The 16,537-nt window shown below is 36.6% G+C and overlaps 1 non-coding gene and 1 pseudogene across 1 annotated transcript; one reads left to right on the forward strand and one right to left on the reverse strand.

Annotated features, from left to right (window-relative positions):
- Window positions 1-9,293: 9,293 nt before the first annotated feature.
- Window positions 9,294-9,742, reverse strand: LOC122095807 (annotated as a pseudogene).
- Window positions 9,743-13,764: 4,022 nt separating this feature from the next.
- Window positions 13,765-13,871, forward strand: LOC122095824. The gene has a single exon (XR_006145216.1). It is a non-coding gene; the product is annotated as a U6 spliceosomal RNA (small nuclear RNA).
- Window positions 13,872-16,537: the final 2,666 nt, after the last annotated feature.

Here is a 16,537-nt window from a genome sequence, read left to right on the forward strand (position 1 = left end):
GTCAAGATGACAGTGGCTCTCCCAGCCCCTTTCCCAGGGAACTCTGTCCAATTCAGTTGGGGACAAGAGGGTGACATGCTTTAGCTGGATGGCTGCACAGATTATTGTTTATGTCTGTTTGTTGCCGGTCCCAGACCTTGAACTCAGGATCTGGGAACAGTCCATGAGCTGCTTTTGCTCAAAGCTAGCCCTCTACCACTGGAGCCATAAGGCTCTACTTCTGGCTTTGTTGGCAGTGAAGTTGGACAGGGGTTTCAAAGGCTTTCTTGCTTAGGGTGACTTTGACCATGATCCTCCTATCACAGCCTTGTAAGTATCAAAGAAGACTGCTGAGAGTCACTGGTGCCTGTCTAATCATTGATCTTGCTGATGTTCTTGGACAAACCGGTGAGTTCCCTATCATCAGGTTGAAGTGGTGGGAGTTGGAGCCCACAGTTTGAATAGTTTGAATCCTGGTTCTGCCACCTCCAAATGGCAGGCGGGAGATCCTAAGAAACTCATTCGTATCCATATGAATACCAATGGAATGTGACGTATGCTATGATTGAATGGGCAGTTCTTGAATGATTCTAGGATAAAATTATACACAATTATTTTATAGGACACTGATCGATTTTAATTAATACTTTATGAAGATTTAAACAATCACATTCATTAAATTGGGGCATAATGAAATACCTAAGAATTGGGCATCACATAGTATAGAAATGTCATTTTTTCTGCCCGGACTTTCTTTACTTAATTGCTATAGAGCATTTTCTGAATGTACTTTGGAATATAAAACTAGGATATATTATAGCTGACCTGGAAATGAACTATTCAAACAATTTTTATCAAAAATGCTTAAAGCAAAATAAAGAGGCAAATCCAAATTATGTATATTTGAAGACAAAGCTTGGTTAATCCTCCTCTCACATTCCCCCCCCTTCTTGAGAATAACACACATTGTAAGGAAATGCTTAGAATGTTTTGGAGAAATAGGTTGACTTTAAACCAGTGAGTTACTCTACGCTGCATTTTGTTTATTTTATATCTAGAAAATCTAGACTCTCACCTTATCATTTTCCTTAGGATTTATACTCAGGTTTAATCTTCGATGGGTGAGAAATAAAGATATAAACATTTTTTAACAGTGGTTAAATTTAGCCTGAGGAATCTAGGTACAATTATACTCATACAGATAAGCCTCATCAGTCATGAGACCTTGACATCAAAATGTTAACCAATGCTTACTGGTGTCATGCTTATGAGATTTTGTGTATTATAAATAATGTATTATAAATAGCAGTTGTTTTGTAAACAATATCATTTCATGGGTTAGGAACTGAAGTGAGACATTATACTCAGAACTAAATTGGAGGAGGAATCCAAAATTAGGTACCAAGATATATATCATTAACACAATGTTTTAAAAATGCAAGCTGAAGAAATAATTTATGAAAAAAATCAGCATTTACAATAAATACAGAATCAGTATTACTGATACTTCTTCTATCCCAGTTGCAATACGGCTTGCATGAAGACTTTTCTGGTTATATGTTTAGTTAGGTCTTGATATTTAGCTGAAGTTCTGTTCTTTCATATATTCATTTATCAGATCAAAGAGGAAATTAATTCCATGCCAGAGTCAACATCCATACTAAAGATATAGTTGTATCCTGCTACTTTGCCAAAATTTCAAATCAGCTTGAGTATCTTGGATCTAACTAAATGGGTATGTAATTTTGTCAGTACTAAAAAGATTTTGATCATCACTTATTAAAATAGTATTTTCTAGAATCTACTTCTATCTTTTCATGAAATTTGTAGTGTCATTTATTTCATGGGTTGATGTTTTCCTTTAGATAACCTACATTCAGTCTTCTACAATTTGGAGTAGTTTAAAATTATGTATACTCAGGTACCCTGCTCAGATTCTATTATTTGTATATTTTGTTCTTGTTAAATCAGTAGGATTTAGGTCTCAACATGGATACTATTGGACTTATTCATTGCATTTCTGAATTTTTTAAGTATGTCATGATTTTTGTTATTTTATTCTTTTAATATGTGCAGCTCCCACTCCACATACAGTCATATTTGTTTTAAACAACTTGATCCATTCATGTGATTTGCTATATTACCTTCATCTAGATGAATTTAATTACAAATTAACACAACCATATATCTTTTTTTAATTTTAATAATATTTTATTGTGAAAATACTGTACTGAGGGGTTACAATTACCTGGGCAAGATAGTGAGTACATTTCTTATCAAGCATTGTAGCCTCCTCCTTTGTTTACTCTTCCCATCCCTTCCCATTCTCCCGCCCCCCACCCAATCCTCCCCCCCCCCCAACAAGTTGTAAAGTTCGTTTTCTACATGACAACTTGTACTTCTCATAACACAACCATATTTCTGAGACACAGTTATCTTTATGGATCTACTCAAGGGTATCATGTATTTGAGGTTTTTGTGCTTATAAACAACCAGGCACAACTCCTGGGGGAGTTCTACTTTGTTGGTTGTTTTTCCAGCTGTGGTGACTTCAACATATGTGTGCATTTTATTTCAGTTGTTTTGTGTCTATATTTTGTTTCATATAACAGAAAGTACATAAATAATCAGTGATTTAGAACTTTTCCAAATAGATTTCTAAGAGAGATACTTGAAGTTTTGTGACATCTGGGACCAGGTAGGTCTTCTTAATGGAGGGGGTAGCAGAATAACAGACACATTCTTTGACATGATTTGAATTCTTCTTCCTCTTGCCTCACTATTTCCAATAGTATTACTTCAAAGCCTTTAGTGGAAAGAAAATAATTTTGTCTGTATGATCTCATAAATTTGCTTTAATTAGGACACACAACACATTTCCGTTTGATTTTAACTCTAAAATCATCTTTCCTTCTTTTAAATTCACAGATGTGAATTTATAATGCTAAAATACCATCTAATAATTTATATGAAATGGTCCAAATTATTTTCGCTTCACACTATATGTAATATAGAGTGTAATAATAGAGAGCAATGTAGTATATAATTAATTTACTTTGGGGAAAGCTAATTACAGTGGATTTTTAAAATACTGAGTAATAGTAAAAATTATGTTTGATTCTATTAAAAAGTTTAGTTACATCTAAAAATAACTCATAATTATAAACTAATGTTAAAAAGAAAGATTGTTTATTGGAAAAAGCCAGAAGTTTAAATAAGCTTGCTTTTTAGAAATTGACTTGGATCTGGGCTTTGGTGGCTCATGCCTGTAATCCTAGCTACTCAGGAGTCTCAGAATGAGGATAGTGGTTCAAAGCCAGCCTGGGCAGAAAAGTCTGTGAGACTCTTATCTCCAATAACCCACTTGAAAAGTAGAAACAACACTGTGGCTCAAGTGGTACAGAGGTATCAATGAGCTGAAGAGCTGAGAGACAGTGCCCAGTCCCAAAATTCAAGCTGCATGACCAAAAAAAACCAAAAAATTGACATGGATTTTTACTTTAAATTTCATGATATTTTTTATTGTGAAAATACGTACAGAGGGGTTACAATTACATGAGCAAGGTAATGATTACATTTCTTATCAAGCATTGTTGCCCCCTCCTTTGTTTCCCCTTACCATCCCTTCCCAACTCCCCACCCCCAAACCAACCCATGTGTCAAAGTTGTAAAGTTCGTTTTCCGACATAACGTGTTGTACATCTGATTGTTGCAGTGGGTCCACCTGTATCCCTATTTAGAGAATTTGTTTTTCCCTTCTCCTCCACAAATTATACCAACATCAAATACAGTGAAAACAGGGGTTATACCATGGGGGAGGGACATACAAAGCAACAAAGAAATCATCTTAGAAATATGCTAGAAACAATAGCAAGAGAAAAAACAACATTTGAGTTCTTATCTTTGGGTTCATTTCACCTAATTTCAACTTATCTGACCGTTTCTGCTTGTCTCACAAATATACTAGTTATTGCAAATAAGGGAAACCATGGGACCTATATTTCTTTGGGCCTGGCTTACTTCACTTAATATAATTTTTTCCAAGTCTTTCCATTTCCTAACACATGGGCCAATGTCATTCTTTCTGATGGAGGCATAGAATTCCATTGTGTATATATACCACATTTTCTTGATCCATTCATCTACTAAGGGGCATCTGGGTTGGTTCCATATCTTAGCTATGGTAAATAATGCTGCAATAAACATAGTTGTGCTGGTAGCTTTAGTATGGTTATGTTTGTGATCATTTTGGTAAATGCCCAAAAGTGGGATTGCTGGGAAATAGGGGAGCTCTATGTGGATTCTTTTGAGGAACCTCCATACTACTTTCCAAAGTGGTTGAACAAGTTTACACCCTCACCGACAATACAGTAAGGTTTCCTTCTGTCCACATTCCCTCCAGCTTCTGTTGTTACTAGAGTTCTTGATTATAGCCATTCTAACTGGTGTGAGGTGGTATCTCAATGCTGTTTAGATTTGCATTTCTTTTATGATTAGGAAAGTTGAGCATGTCTTCATGTGTCTATTAGCCATGCTTCTTTCCTCTTCAGAGAAGTTTCTCTTTAAGTCTTTAGCCCACTTATTTATTGGGCAGTTGTTTGAGGATTTGTTGTTGGATTTACTTTTGTGAGTTCCAGGTATATTTTAGATATGAAACCCTTGTTTGTTGTATGGCTAGTGAAGATCTTCTCCCAATCCATGGGTTTTCTATTGATCTTGCTAGCTTTATCCTTTGCCATGCAGAAGCTCTACAATTATATGTAATCCCATTTGTCCAACCTTTCTTTGATTTGTTGTGTTTCTGGGTATCTATTAAGAAAATTTTGGCCTGTGCCAAGGAGACCTAGGGTGTCTGCTGTAACTCCAGGTCTTTGATCCATTTGGAGTTGATCCTGGTGCAGGGTGATATATAAGAATATAGCTTTAGTTTTCTACAAGTGATTAACCAATTTTGTTTGACAGCTACTTACTGAAGAAGCTGTCTTTCTCCCATTCTATTTTTTTTTAGCTCCCTTATCAAAGATTAGATGGCTATATATCTGTGAGTTAATTTCTAGGATTTCAGTTCTATTGCATTAGTCCTGAGATCTGTTCTGGTGCCAGTACGAAGCTGTTTTGATTATTATGGCTTTGTAGTAGAGTTTGAAATTTTCTATTGATATTCCTCCGGCATTGTTCTTTCTGAGGATCATTTTTTTATTCGGGGTCTTTTATTGTTCCATATGAATTTTTGGATTGTCTCTTCTATTTTTTTTGAAGAATGAGGTTGGAATATTCATAGGTATCACATTGAATTTGTACATAGCTTTGGGAAGTATTGCCATTTTCATGATGTTGATCCTTCCAATCCAGGAGCATGGGAGGATTTTCCCACTTTCTACGTTCTGTTTTGATTTCCTTTTTCAGGTTTTTTAAGTTTTCATCATAGATTTTTCACTTCTTTGGTTAATCTAATTCCTATGTATTTCATTTTTTGTGGGGCTATTACGAGTGGAGTTGCTTTCCTTATGTCAGCCATGCTTTTCTCATTGTTGGCATACAGTAAAGCCATTGATTTTGAGTGTTAATTTTATACCCTGCTACTTTGCCAAAATTTTGAGTCAGCATGAGTAATTTGGGAGTGAATTCTGTGGGATTCTTTAAATATAAGATCATGTCATCTGAAAAGAGCAAAAGTTGTATTTCATCTTTCCCTATTTGGATCCTTTAATGTTTGCATCTTGTCTTATTGCTGTAGCGAGGCATTCTAATACTAAATTGAAGAGAAGTAGAGAGATTGGACATCCTTGTCTAGTTCCTAAGAGGAAATGGCTTTAGTTTTTTTTACCATTAAGTGTAATGCTGGCTGAAGTTTTGTCATATACAGCCTTTATTGTATTGAGGAATGTTCCCTGGATTCCTTAGTTTTCCAGAGCTTTCATCATAAAGGGGTTTTGGAACTTGTCAGACGCTTTTTTCTACATCTATTGAGATAACCATGTGGTTCTTATCTTTGCTCCTGTTGATGTGATGAATTATATTAATTGATTTGTGTATATTGAACCAGCTTTCCATCCCTGAAATGAATACTGTTTGATCGTGGTGTATGATTTTTTGGATGAATTGTTGAAGTCGATTAGCCAAAATTTTGTTGAGAATTTTGCATCAATGTTCATCAAAGAAGTGGGCCTCTAGTTCTCTTTCTTTGATGAGTCCCTGCCTGGTTTTGGGATGAGGGTTATGATGTCTTCATAGAATGAGTCCCGTTATGCGCTTTCTCTTTCAATGTCATTGAAGCGTTGGAGGAGTATTGGTGTGAGCTCTGCTTTGAAGGCCTTGTAGGATTCCGCTGTAAATCCATTGGTACTTAGATGGGAGTTCTCTTATTGCTGCTTCTATCTCAATGCTTGATATGGGCCTGTTAATTTGATTAAACTCATCCTGGTTTAGTTTTGGCATGTCAATATTTGCTAGGAAAAGGTCCATTTCTACCAGGTTCTCAAACTTATTAGCATAAAGGTTTGAGAAGTATTCCCTTCTAATGTTCTGGCTTTTGGTTGTTTCTGTGGTGATGTTTCCATGCACATTTCTGAGTTTGTTTATTTCCGTGTGTGCTCTTCTTTTTCTGATAAGATTTGCTAAGCATCTGTCAATTTTTGATAATTTTTTCGAAGAACCAACTCTTTGTTTTGTTGATTCTATGATTTTTTTTTTGGATTCTAATTCGTTTAATTCTGATTTAATTTTAATTATTTCTTTCAATCTATTGGATTGGAGTTTATTTGGTTGCTCTTTTTCAATGAGGTTCAGATGTCTCTTTAAATTGTTGGTTTCAGATCTCTCTAATTTGTTGATGTATGATCTCAGAGTTATAAAATTGCCTCTGATTACTGCATTTCCTGTGTCCCAGAGGAGCTGGTAATTTATGTGTTCATTGTTGTGGAATATCATGAACATTTGCATTTCCTTTCTAATCTCTTCCATGACCCACTGGTGATTCAACAGTGTGTTGTTCAGCCTCCATGTGTTAGAGGACTTTCTTTGGTGGCTTTTGGTGTTAAGTTTTAATTTTATTCCCTTGGAGCCTGTTTCTTGGCCTTTATTGTGGTTTAGTTGGTTTTCTATGTGTAGGACATCTTCAAGTATCTTTTGTAAGTCTTGTTTGGTGGTTCTAAAAGCTTCTTGTATCTGAATAGGCCTATCTTTTTGCATGTTTGGGAAGTTCTCTGCTATGATTCTGTGAAATAAATTTCCTAAACCATTAACTTCTGTCTCTAGGTGCTCCTCTACACCCATTATCCTCAGATTAGGCCTTCTGATGGTGCTTTCGAAATGTTGAATAGATCTATCATATTTCTTGGATTTGTCTTGGATAGTTATACATTCTTTATTTATAATATCTAGGCTGTCTTCAATGCCCAAGATTCGATCTTCTGCATGGTCTAACCAACTGTCAAGACTTTCTACTTTGTTTTTATTTCTTTTCCTTCTAATTGTTTGGCGTTGATGGCTTCAAATTGTTCGTTGGAATTTTGTTTTAGGTCTTGTATAAACTTTACTTCCTTAATTTGGTGGTCAGTGTTTTTTCTCAAATCACTTACTTGATTCGTTATGGTTTCCTTGGGCTCCCATTACTTTTCTTGCGCTCTATTGAGCGTTCCCTTTGTGGTCTTCCTGAATTCATTCAGCTGTCTGTTCATGGATTCCATGAATGCCTTTATTGATCTTGCTGTATTCTCATCCCTCTCTTGCAATTCCTGTATTACTCTTTGAACAGCTTCCTCACGATCATGCAATTACTGTCTTTCTCTTTGACTGATCTCAGCCTTCTCATGCGATTTCTGTATTTCTCTTTGACTGTTCTCAACCTGCTCGTGTGCAATTCCTATATTAATCTTTGAGTAGCTTCCTCATGCTCACAAGATTCCTGTATTAATCTTTGCTTTGCCCCCTCTCACTCTCTATCATGCTCACAATGAGTCCTTTACAAGTTTTCAATGTATTCATTCACCATGTATACCAGTAGTGCTTGTAGAGCTTTTTGGGAACTCTCTTCTGGATTATTCATTAAGTATTCTGTCACCTGATTATCATGAGTCGGAATTCATATACCTGAGTTGGAGCTAACTGTTCAGCCCTGTGGAGGTCAGTATCTTAGATGGAGATCTCTGGTAGTGGGGGATGGGTGGCCTTCCCTCCTCTGCTCCCTGAGAAGGAGTGAGGATGTCAGGATTCTACTCATGACAGAGTGTTGTTTCCTGCGTCGTCTCTGGTCTGTGATCTGCAGGATGAAGATATCTGCTCCTTGTTAGTTCTTGCTGGTGTTGAGTAGAATCCACTCACTGGCCACATCTGGGGCCTTTGTCGTGGACTCTCTCTGTAGGGATGGGGGCTACAGCCAGTGGCGCTGTCCCTACTGCCACCTCAGCTGTGGCTACTGGCAAGTGCTCAGATCTGTTATCTTGCCTGGATTTTCCCTCTTTGGCCAAACTCTCTGTACTGTGATGGCACACTTGGTGTGACTCTCTAGCCTAGGACTGTTCACTGGAACATTAAAACTGCTTTCTATGTAAGAGCTTGTTTACCCTCCAGCTTCTCCTCCTCCATCTTTCCCCAAATCCTCATGATTTTTTTTGACCAGAAAAAAATAGCTTTATTTGGACTGAGAATTGGAAAATGAGAGTAGGACCTGAGCTAAGGAGTAGAGATTACATTTCCAGAAAGCTCATCAACCAATGGACTCTTGCTTTGAATCAAGGCAGCCTTGCAGTTAATGAAATCATTAAGAGGCCTACTGGGAATATATCTAGCTCTAAATGATCCTAGTATGCTACCTTTATAAAAAAAATACAGGTTTTTTTTATCATAATGAAATTTCCACCAACCACACGTATTACAAACGGAAATGGAAGGAAAAAAATCACATTTTACAGAATTTAAACTTGTCTTCAGCATTTAGCTCAGAGGTTCACCATCTTCAAGAAACTGCTCCTCTGTTAAAGTCTTCAGCTCTTGATATTGGAGGCACGGCTCAATTGGTAGAGTGCCAGCCAATGAGTAAAAGCATTAGGTACTGAGCTGGAGTCCCAGTCTCGAACCAAAAAAAAAAGAAAAAGAAAACAAAAAATCAATCAACCAGGAAGGAGATGGTCTTTACTAGCCCACAGAAATACTTTATCCATTTCCCTAGCCAGTCAGGGCTGAACAGCAGGGTAAGGCTCAGATGAGGGTGGGGTGGGGATCAGAGCGCTAATTTCCCCCTAGTACAACACCACAGCAGAAGCTTGATGAGAGCAAAACTGGTGAGACTTGAGGGGAGGGTCCAGGCCCTGAATTCAGTCAGAGTCTCTGCTGGAAGAGAAGGAGGAAAAGGAGGAATGCTTGCCATGCTTGTGGTGTTTGTGCATCTTTTTATGTGTTTTCTTCATTTTCTTCAGTGTTTTCTTGTCCATTGGGGCTCGTGGGCCTATGCCAGGAGCCAGGGGATTCACAGGACACATGCCAGGTGCAGGTGGTGGGCATGGGGTGGGTAAGGACCTGAGGGTTGGTATCCTGGATACTGTGGCTGTGGCACAGGGTAAGAGGGCCCACATGGAGGGAAAGCTGGGTTCCCCTGGGGAGGTCCTGGAGGAAAGGGACACCCGGGAACAGGACCAGGAGGAATGGCCGGATTTACAGGTTGTGGGCACAAAGGAGGTGGACACCCAGGATTGGAACCTCCAGGGCACCCCATGTAAGGGATACTTGCATTTTGCACCGGCTGCGCTGCATTGTGATGCCACATGTTCAGGTGTTTTCCTAAGCCTTTCCTCCGGCGCCTGGATTAGACCTGTCCTCCAGAGCCTTTTCCACCTCATGATTTTTTATGAATGGTTTTTTAGTGAAAAATGTTTTTGGTGTTTATGTTTTGGTTTGGCATAAAATGAGCCTACTATTGTCTTAATTTAATAAAAAAAAAAAACTCTGATTCTATGACAGCATAAATTTTGTGGGTAATGGTTAAGACTAGGTTGCCTTTCTGAAAAAAAATATCACCACCCAAAAAAGAGGAACAAAAGGAAAATAAATATGACAGGAAACATAAATGTTAATGGACTAGTAGTCTGCCGGTTTGCTTTAACTTTTAATCAAAAATTAAAGTAATACTTGATAATGTTTTATTAACATATTTAAATTTCTTCATTCTTGTCATTTAAGATTCACTTTATAAAGAAATTCAACAGGTGACAATGTTTTTTCATGACTTTTCCAAAGAAATGATCATTTCATCATTATAGTGTATAGCACAATACACCCAGAAAGCTTTTAAGGAAAAAAATTTTCCCATTCTTTGTTTTGCTTCAGTCTGTATTTAAAGCTGCATACCACATCTTACCCACCCTATTGTCTGTCTTCTCATTTGAAATATTTCAATAAGTTTTCTTTCCCTGGTTTGTCAGTCAGAAAATCTTTATAAAACAACATGCTTTCATTCATTGTGCTTTTTAAAGTATATCTCACAAATGCCAAAACGAAGCACAATCTGAAACATCTGTGGATTTTTCCACCTAGAGTCCAAAGTAATCACTATCCATACTCCTTAGAACCATCTGTTCACTGGCATTAATTGTTCTATCACTTCCATGCTTTAAAACAACCGCATTTGACAATGGCGTACATTTTAATTGGTTTACCACATCTGGTTCGTTTTCAGCAAGGACTGTCTTCACAGAAGATGGTAATAGATGAGGTTTGCAATTATGTATTTTGAAAGGGCTCTAAGTTGTGGATATAGAATATCCATTTCAGTGACTAAATATTTAAATTAAATCCTATAATGTATACTCCTTCAATTTTCTGGCTAAAGTTCTACAATCTAGATATTTTTTAAGGAAATATTGTACATGTTTCCTTGGTGACAACGTAATTGGAAGAGTTAAATTTTGCTTTGTTTCTTTTTTTCTTGTGAAAATACTGTACAGAGGGGTTACAATTACATGGGCAAGATAATGAGTACATTTCTTATCAAGCACTGTAGCTTCCTCCTTTGTTTACTCTTCCCATCCCTTCCCATCCTCCCTCCCCTGCTCCTCTACCCAATCCTCATCCCCGCCCCCACCAAAGTGGTAAAGTTCGTTTTTCCATATAACGACTTGTACATCTCATTGTTGGAATGTATCCACTTGTACCCCTATTTAAACATTTCTTTTTTCCCTTCCCCTTCACAAATTTTACCAACCTCAAATACAGTGAAAGCAGGGGTTATACCATGGGAGAGGGACATACAAAGCAACAAAGAAATAATCTTATAAATGTGTTAGAAACAATCACCTAAAAGAAAAAAAAAAACATTTGAATACATATATTAGGGTTCATTTCCCTAACATCAACTTATCTGACTTTTTGCATGACTCAGACATATACTAGCTATTGCAATTAAGGGAAACAATGGACCTAAGTTTCTTTGGGCCTGGCTAACTTCGCTTAATACAATTTTTTTCCATGGAAGACTTAAAATTTTCATATATCATTGCCGTCTTAAATGAAGTGAATGTACCTGGGTTTGCATACAGAAGTTTTAGGACAGCATTAAAATTTGAATCTTGAATGGGATTTGATTGAGAATTGTGGCAGGCTTTCATGATATGAGAAGAGAAAGGCCTTACTAATACTTTAATTTGCCACATTGCTATATTAGTTTATTCAAACCCACACATACATACAGATATACAAATATGTAGTATGAAGACGCAGTCAGTCTGCAAGAAAGTATTTTAATAGGAATTCCATAAAATATTTAGTCTGCTGAGATCTGATTGGAATTTATAGAAATATCTATTTGCTTCCCCCCCTGGACAATTCGTTATCACTGGTGAGGATGTTGCCATTTGAATTTAGAATGCCCCAGAAAGACCTATGTGTTAAAGAAAAATGACTTTCCATTTCCTCCCAGACTGTGGAGAATACCTGCATAGTTCTTCTGGAGATTAAGTTCTTCAGAGTGAAACCTCTGAGAACATGCACACTCATCTACTTTCTTTTCTCTTTTAATCATTCTAGATCAAAAACATTTCTTTTTGACATACTCCTCACCTTGACATTGTCTTGTCACAGGCCACCAAAGCAATAAAACCAACTGAACATACACTGAAACCTTCAAACTTATAAATCTGAGTAAGCCTTTCTGCTTAATAAATGGACAATATCACTTATTATGATAGGTTATAAAGACATCACAGAAATCTAGTCTTTCTAACAATGTAGAGTATATAAAAATGCTTCATTATAAAATATCTAACTCCAAGTTATATTTTGTGTTTTTGTTTCTGTAGATCCTAGGGCTTAAACTCACAGCCTGATTGGTGCTTTTGTGTTCAAGGCCAGTGCTCTACATAAAATCTGAACTGGAACTCCATTTCTCCTGGTGGTTAATTGGAAATAAGAATCTCATGAACTTTCCTATACTGGCTGGCCTATTCATATTGCATACTTTATGTAATTCCAATTCTCAGCATTATATAGATGTTCCAACTACAATATAAAAAAAACTTAAAATGTACTAAAGATATTTGTAAAGTATAAAATGAGGAAAGAATTTTCATCCTTTACAAATCTATGCAAAATCTATGCTAAACTATTGGTATTTTACTTTACCTTTCCTGAAACCAGTTTGATATAGTTTAATACTTGTCACACCAACTTTCTCTCTATATTCTACTGGATATATACTTTTTCACGTGTGTTTGTATACGTATACATATATGTATCTATCTGTATATGTTCCAATGTGCATCATCGGACTTGAAACTGCTTTCTTTTGCTGTTCAGCAATGAACCTTGTCGGCTCATTCTGTGACAATATCAGTGCTCATTCTCATTATTCCTTTATTTACCAAATCATCAGCCTTCTAAAATCAGCGTCATTTCTTGGGTAAGGTTACCAAACAGCCCAACCAATATTCACTCAGAGGGTTTTAATAAAGCAATTTTTAAGGAAGAATATAACATGAAGTGACAACTACAGAAATTCCGCAGAGACCTGACATCTTTCACATTTCTCTCTTCCTTCTCTTCTCATACTTCAGAAAGTATTGACTAACACTATAAATATACTGCAAATGTAAGTTAAGGATCAGTGTTTTTTTTTTCCTAACCTGCAGCCTTCTTTTCCATGATTTGACATAAACTTTTGGGAGATTTTTTGGATTGTGATGGGATTCCACCCAAAACAAAGCCATGTATAGCAAGAAAGTCAATGTTTTCAACTCAGAGTATTAAACAAAAGAGGGAGAAAATTAAGGTTAGCTATATATGTTAAGCACAAATATAGGCAATATCAAGATATCTTGAAATCGTATACTTTTACTGGATAAAGTGACTCAAACCTGTAATAGTATCTACTTAGAAAACAGAGATTAGAGAATTTCAGTTCCAGGCAAGCCCAGACAAAAAAAAAAGAAGTTTCAGGAAACTCTAACCATTTGCTGGGTGCAATGTATTTTGATTGTGTTAGGATGACCACAGTCCAAGCAGGCCCAGGCATTGTGATGCTACCTCAAAATAAGCAATCAAATTACAATCTGCAGGTATGGCAGTAGTAGAGGTGCCAAAGTTGTGAAGTTCCTTTCACCGTTGCAATGGGTCTACCTGTATCCCTATTTAAACATTTTTCCCTTCCCCTCCACAAATTATGCCAACATCAAAAATATGTGCTTGTGTAAGAAATGCATGATTCTAAAATTTCATGAAAATTCTTTTGAACTTACTTTTTTGTGGAATTGTCTAGTTTAAGAAAATCAATTACACTTTCTATATAAAAAATGTTCTGTGCTTAATCCGGCAGCCCATACACTAACATCGGTATGATACAAAAAAGATTAGCATGGCCCATACACATGGATGACTTTCAAATTCGTGAAGCAGTCCATATTTTTACAACAACAAATGCTGAAGGGGATGGGGCCACAAGGGAACCCTACTGCATTCTTGGTGGGAGTGTAAACTTGTTCAACCACTTTGGAAAGAAGTATGGAGTTTCCTGAAACGACTCCACATAAAGCTCCCCTATGACCCAGCAATCCCACTTTTGTTCATTTACCCAAAGGATCACAAACAAGACCATACTAAAACTACCAGCACAACTATGTTTATTGCAGCATTATTTACCATAGCTAAGATATGGAACCAACCCAGATGCTCCTCAGTAGATGAATGGATCAAGAAAATGTGGTATTTATATATACAATTGCATTCTATACCTCCATCAGAAAGAATGACATTGCCCAATTTGTTAGGAAATGGAAAGATTTGGAAAAAAATTTATTAAGAGAAGTAAGCCAACTCCAAAGAAACATAGGTCCCATGGGTTCTCTTATTTTCAATAATATATAACGACAATGACATTGCTACAGAATATAAATATTTTTAAATGAAAAGGGTGTAGGTAATGACATTGTAAGTGATCTTTATACCCAATAAAGATTGGTTTAATTTCTAAAGAAATACCTGAATGAACATCATTCAGCTTCCACTGTTTATTATTCCTGGAGTAATTGCTTAAGGAGAACAAATCTACCTCAAAGCGCTCTACCACTGGGCCACCTTCCCAGCTCTGCATTACATTTTATGTGCTTAATACTTTCCTGAAATTATTCCTTTTGGATTAAATATCCCAACAAAACTATTTTTTATGATTTCTTATATGATTTATATAGATTTCTTATGCGATTCTTATATGATTTCTTAGAGATCCATAAACAAAACAGCTCAGAACAGAAAAAGAGTAGGTAAGAAGTCATAAAAAAAATACTATTATAGTGGTTTTAATGGCTAAGTGTAAATAATATGTAACAAAACTGTGGGAAGATTTATTTGCTCTTTTTGCTATTCTCTCCCCTTCTCTGTAGAAAGGTTCTCACTATGAAGTGCCAAATGGTCTGGACCTTTCACGCCTTGTCTCAGTCACAGAAGTGATGGGATTAGGGACATGTGCTCCCATGGCTGGCTTTTAGGAAGTTCACAATAAAGTAATACCAATACACATAAAGAAATTTTTGTGAGTGATGTGTATTCACTTCTTCAATTGCCAAAATTAAATTCATATGTCAAAACATCAAATTACTTACATTATAATATATGTAGTTCAACCGGCATCACTAACACCTCCATAAATCAAATGCAAACTAAAAGCTCTACTTCAAAAACCAACATCTAAGGCAGTGTTGGAAATACAAGAAGATGCACAACAAATCAAAAGGAGTGAGATCTTTAACACTGGCAATGAGCAGTGATAGCTGAATTTTTAACCAGGCTTGAAAAGTTCGGGTGTCAACTATGTGATTAGAGTTGCAGAGTTGACCTTGGTATCAAGATTGAAGGTAAAATTCAAAGGCATCTAAGATTGCTGCAGTATTGTGGCTCGATACAGTGTGACCCTGTCTGATAATGGTAAAGCACAGAGTAGAAGCTAAGTCAGTGAAATGTATAGGAAGGATTCTCCACTGAGAATAATTGCAGGGTGTGATCATCACTCTTGCGTTGAAAATGTATAGCCCATCATTCTACTTTAAGCTCTAGTGTTTATTCTGATCTGAAGATAATTATAACATACCAATGTGCTGTGAGTGCTGAGCAGTGTAGGTGTATATTACGCTAATATATGTAAAAATCCTTACAGGTATGGAATGGCCTGACCCTGACACTTCATTCTGTGTTGTTGAGTTTCATGAACAAATGTTCATAGTTAGGCAATTCACAATCATCTAAGTCTGAATCAGGAAACTGAGATAAGACATTAGGGTCATCACTCCAGTGACATGGTCTGTGACTTATGAAATAAATAACATTATTTCATAATGTAAATGTGTTTCTAAAAAATTATGCAATACCAAATATACAAAAGGGACAATTATCCATCTCTTGTATTATCAGAAGTTAAGATACTCCTGAATTGTACTTTTTTGCTAGAGGATCACAGTATGAGTGCTGATATTTGGTATCTTTCCAGGTGCTCCTATACGTTTGTCAATCTTCTTTGAGGAAGTGTTTTTCCATAGTTTTTTTTTTTTTTGAGGTGTTCCGAATATCAGTACTGTCGCTAACCACAACCATGGGACAGAAAAGATGATGGGATACCTGGCCAAAGAACTGAGAAATCACAGGAAGTAATAGGAAAGAAGACACCAGAGGACCAAAAGCCTCATTGCCAGCTTCTGGATCCCTAAATCCTGCTTCACATGCTTTATATTCCTTCTACTACGGGGGTGGGGTGGGGGGTAGGGGGGTTGTCAGTGGCTACAGGTATGTCCACAAACTAAGGCATTAATCTTGCTGGTGGTTACAACTATTGATATGAGATATTGTTTGCATACATAGTGATAATTGAATCCCTTATTGTTCAGGAGCAGAAGGGAGCAATAGTCATTACAACCATAACACAGACATGTATCTTGTCTACAAAGTCTTAATCTTTTAGTGTCCAACAGCTCTAAATTACATACTCTTGAGGTAATAACTCATATCCCTGTCTTCCCTTGACTGACCTTTCCAGAGTATAGCTCTCATCCTTTTGTCTGCTGTTTGAGATGGCTTCCCAATCTAT

The sequence above is a fragment of the Dipodomys spectabilis genome, unplaced genomic scaffold (genome assembly GCF_019054845.1).
Source record: "Dipodomys spectabilis isolate Male_0828 unplaced genomic scaffold, ASM1905484v1 ptg000362l, whole genome shotgun sequence".
NCBI classification, from domain to species: Eukaryota; Metazoa; Chordata; class Mammalia; order Rodentia; family Heteromyidae; genus Dipodomys; species Dipodomys spectabilis.